This window comes from Lissotriton vulgaris, chromosome 5 (genome assembly GCF_964263255.1).
Source record: "Lissotriton vulgaris chromosome 5, aLisVul1.2, whole genome shotgun sequence".
Taxonomy (NCBI): Eukaryota; Metazoa; Chordata; class Amphibia; order Caudata; family Salamandridae; genus Lissotriton; species Lissotriton vulgaris.
The window spans coordinates 1,968,188,907-1,968,193,490 of NC_141693.1; positions in this window are offsets into that span (position 1 = coordinate 1,968,188,907).

A 4,584-nucleotide genomic window follows, 5' to 3' on the forward strand; every position below is an offset into this window, starting at 1 on the left:
ACAAATCAAATGATTAAAGAACATATTTAATTGGCTATTGTAAATGGTCATGATGTGGACAAATCTTTGCTTTAATACATTCGGTCGTATCTACTTCTCCTAACTTAGTAACAGGAATATCCCCTTTTGTCTCCATCAGGGGGTGAGAGCCTAGCACAAATGTATATCCTCTATGATTGGGTGGAGGAAAGCCAGTTTCTACCAATACACAAGAAATCAGTGCAAAAATACAAAAACATCAACTCAAGTATAAAAATCTATATGACAAGGTGTCATGGATCACAATTTTGGTGACTCTGTATTAGTCAAAATACCAACCAGAGAGAAGGTAAATCACCGCAAGTTTTAGCCAACACATCAATTGACGAAGGTTAACAAAAATGTTGTTCAGATTGGCAATGGCCAAACATGGCGTGGTGATGACCTTGTAAAAGTTAATACCGACTGAGTATCCTTGCTTTCCTCATCAAAATTGTTATTCAGGCTACTTGTTAACCCATGAGAGTTATAACCTTGTATGTTTGTTATCGATATTTACCATATTTTTTCATTCGCCGTAGGGAGATGTGTTGTAATCTTCCTTCTCCTCTTCCCTTTTCCTTCCCTCCATTAGTACATTCCCTTCCCCCCTTCCTTCCTTGGAACATTCCTCTAGAGCTTGCTTCAGAATGTTGCTGAGGGCAGTTTTAAGTTACGGAGAGCGGATGACTGGAATAAAGACGCACTTGAACTTACCATGCCTCAGTGTCTCTTCTTTATAATAATCGGATAAGGTGAACTGGACACCATTGTAAGTTACGGAAGTTTCTGCGAAACCTTGTCTCGAGAATACATATTTGAGAAAATGTAAAACTGCTTTTGATTCTGGGATCGCCATGAACCTCACTTCAGGCCACTTAGAATAGTATTCCACTAGAACTAGCGCATAGCGCAAATGACTAGGTAAAGAATTGAATGGCCCTAACATATCAATCTTCATCTTCATCCAAGGTCCTGTGGGAAACTCAATAGGTGGCAGAGGGGGATTAGAAGTTTTGAAGATTTTATCACTACTAGGGCAGACAACACAACTCTTTGCTAAAAAATCGACTTCTCTGTCTATTTGTGACCAAAAAAATTCTGAACTAACTCTTCGTTTCTCCAGTATTGGGGTGTCTTTCATAGATTCACATGCTTGAATATTCCCCGTCGTCGAAGTGGGAGCCCCGCGGTAAATATTATAGCAATAAAACAAAACATATATGTATATAAAAACATAATTACATACATCCTAAAACCATAAATACTCATAAGTACCAAGGTTAGCATTAACACATAGAACTACATTAAAAGAAAAAGGCACTTTAAAAGCATATCCATGTCATTATGATAGTCCAAACTACAGCCAATCAGGTGCAAGCAACCTCTAGAGGCTCAGGTCCTCACATTTTCTACCGCACGTCGTGTGAAGGGAGTCTCTCTGAGCTCTGCTCAGTTTTTCGTTTTTCTTCTTCCTGTTGAATTTCTCAGCTTTTTAGGTTGTCTTCAATTAAGAAATCACTTTTCGACCATGTGCTTCTTGTGGGAAGTTGCAGCTCTTCTCAGAGGACCCTCACAAGAAGTGTATTTACTGCCTCTATCCTGATCATGAGGTAGGCAAGTGTAAAATGTGCAGGACTTTTTCAACCAAGACTTTTGAGGACAGAGAAGGGCGTCTCCTTCTGTGGTTACAGTGGTTGAAGGATAAGGAGTGGCCTCTTTCTGATGCAGATAGCCTTGTGTCTGGGTTGTCTAGAGCCACTTTTAAGCGTAGCAGTGTGCAGGACTTGCCCTCTCCTTTCCTTAAAAAGAGGAAACTTCAGCTCCAGGAGGCTTCTGCAGTGTCTTCACCTCTTCCTGCTACGCCTACACCCTCGACATCTGATTCTCAGGCGTCCAAGGCTCCTTCAGTGCATGTTTCCTCCAAAAAACGTACCAAATCGTCGACGATCTGTCCGACGACGAGATCTGCCATTTCTGGCTCTTCGACGATGGCAGTGACGACGACTTCCTCCAGCAGGTCATCGATGGCGGATGCGTCGACGTCTTCAGCGTCAACGGTGGTGTGTGTGGGGCTCAAACCAGGGTCGTCTATGATTCCTGTCTCCTTGTCATCATCTACAAAAGGGGTCTCATCGACGTCCAAGTCATCGTCGACGTCTTCAATGAAGAGAGCTTCTTCGTCGGCGGGTGCACCGTCGACGACGGCTTCGTCGGCAGCGGTCCCGCCGGCGGTGGTCGCGTCGACTCTGGCCCTGTCGACGGCGGTGGTCTCGTCGTCGGCGGCGTTGTCGGCAGCTTCGGCGACAGTAGCTTCGTTGGTTGTCCCATCGACGGCGGTACTATCGTCGCCGACTACTTTCGCATCAATGCCTCTGGTGCCAGTTTCAATGTCCGGCTCCTTGACCCTCTGCTCCAGCGTCGCCATGTTTCTTTGGATCAGCTTCCGCTTCCACAACACTCTCAGCCTCCATCACAGCTGTTTGCCTCGGGTTCGGAGCTTAATTCTGGTTCTAATGAGGAGGAAGATGATAGGTTCCGGGCAGCTCACAGTCCTTCGGAACTTGTCATCAAATATGAAGAGTATGATGACGATCAGGAGGATCATCACTTTCATGAAGAGGAGCATTTTACACAGGTTCCCACAGCGCAAATACTGCACTCCCTCATTTCTAATCTCCAGTACATGTTGGAAGATTATAACAGACGTTTTCCACCGTCTCACCCCGGCTCTGCTCAACCTATGGTGCCTGCCACTACAGCTGCTCCTTCGCCTCCTGCACCGCCGGGGCCATCTGCACCTTCAGTTCAGATACAGGCAGCAGAGGATGATGATGATCACGTTCTCCCGGATTGGAAAGATGGCGAAGTGCATGATGATGATGGGACCATGGCGGATTGGGACAATTATCAAATTCAGACACCGTCGCAGCCTCCTTCCGTATCTTTGGATTTCCCTCCGGTTGATATCGCCAGTTTTCACCAAATTATGGAGAGGGTGGCACGATGCTTCAAACTCCCTATGGTCCTAAGGGATGAAGATTGTTTTCTTTATGACTTCAAGAGTCAGCCTCTTAAACAAGTCCATGCGGTGCCCATAATTGATTTCATCTGGAAGGAAGGCGTCAAACTGATGCAGACTCCAAATTCCATGCCGGCATTTCTTCCACGTCTGGAGAAAAAATACAAGGCACCCGAGAATTCTCCAGCTTGCCTTATATCGCAACCTAAACCAGACTCTGTGATTACGCAGGCTGCGCAGCACCATTCTAGAAATCCATCTTCCCCTATTTCCGTGTCACCTGACCGAGAGGGACGTCGTCTTGATGCCATTGGGTGAACATTTTCCACCATGGCTTCTACCACCATGAGAGCTACAAATTCACTGGCCATTCTGGATCATTACGACCACCAAATGTGGTCGGATATGTCCTCCTTCATCGATCTCATTCCTGAGCCCTCCAGAGCGGATGCTCTCAAGATTCTTCAGGAGGAGGAAAGAGGGTCATCAGAGATCATTGACTGCTCTGTGGACATTGCGTGCACTGGTTTTCGTCAGTTAGCTGGGGCAGCTGTTTTGCGTCGTCAGTGCTGGCTTTGTTCCACCTCTTTTCGCCAGGAGGTTCAGGCGGAAATCCTTGACATGCCCTTTGACGGCGAATCTCTTTTTGTCCAGCATGTGGACGACACGCTACAAACCATTAAGAAGGACACTGAGACGGCTTGTGCTCTACGCTCTTTGCAGCTTCGCAAACAGCCTTTTCATGGTGCTCGCGGACGCTGCACCTCCTCCTCTTTTTGCGGCGGTTCCAACCAGTACTGCTCCTATAGTCAAGGAAACCAAAGATATTCCTCTCAATCTCAGCAATCTTTTCGTCACCAGTCCACAAAGTCTTACAGAGGAAAGTCTTCCTACAGAGGCTCTGCTTCTAAGAAGCAATGATTTGCCTTCCCCTCTCAAAGTTGGAGGTCAAATCTCTCTTTTCTTTTCCAATTGGTCTCTTATCACGTCGGAAGTATCTGAAGTGCCAATCCTTCCGCATGCTCACGGAAATCCTTCGCCTTCTCTCGAAGGGCGACTTCCTGACCACGATCGATCTCCAGGACGCTTATTTCCACGTGCCGATACTTCCAAGGCACCGGAAGTACTTGCGCTTCTGGGTAGGGCGCAGAGATTTTCAATTCAAGGTTCTACCCTTTGCCCTTCGTTCCGCCCCTCGCGTTTTCTCGAAAGTCCTGGCCCCAGTGGTGGCATATCTACGTTTGAGGGGTGTTCAAATCTTTCCCTACCTGGACGACTGTCTAATCAAGTCGCAATCTTGTCATCAGGCATCTCTGGACGCTCACTTCTGTCAGACTCTATTTCACTTCCTAGGTCTGTCCATCAACATCGAGAAGTCTTAGGTTGATCCAGCTCCCTGCAGAACATTTCTAGGCGCCACTCTGAATACTTCACTGGCAAAGGCATTCATGTCCAACGAACGTCAACTGAGAATTCTACGCCTAGTGGCTCTCATCCGTTCAAAAGGGTCCGTTTCAGTTCATGTGTTGAAATCTTTTCTCGGG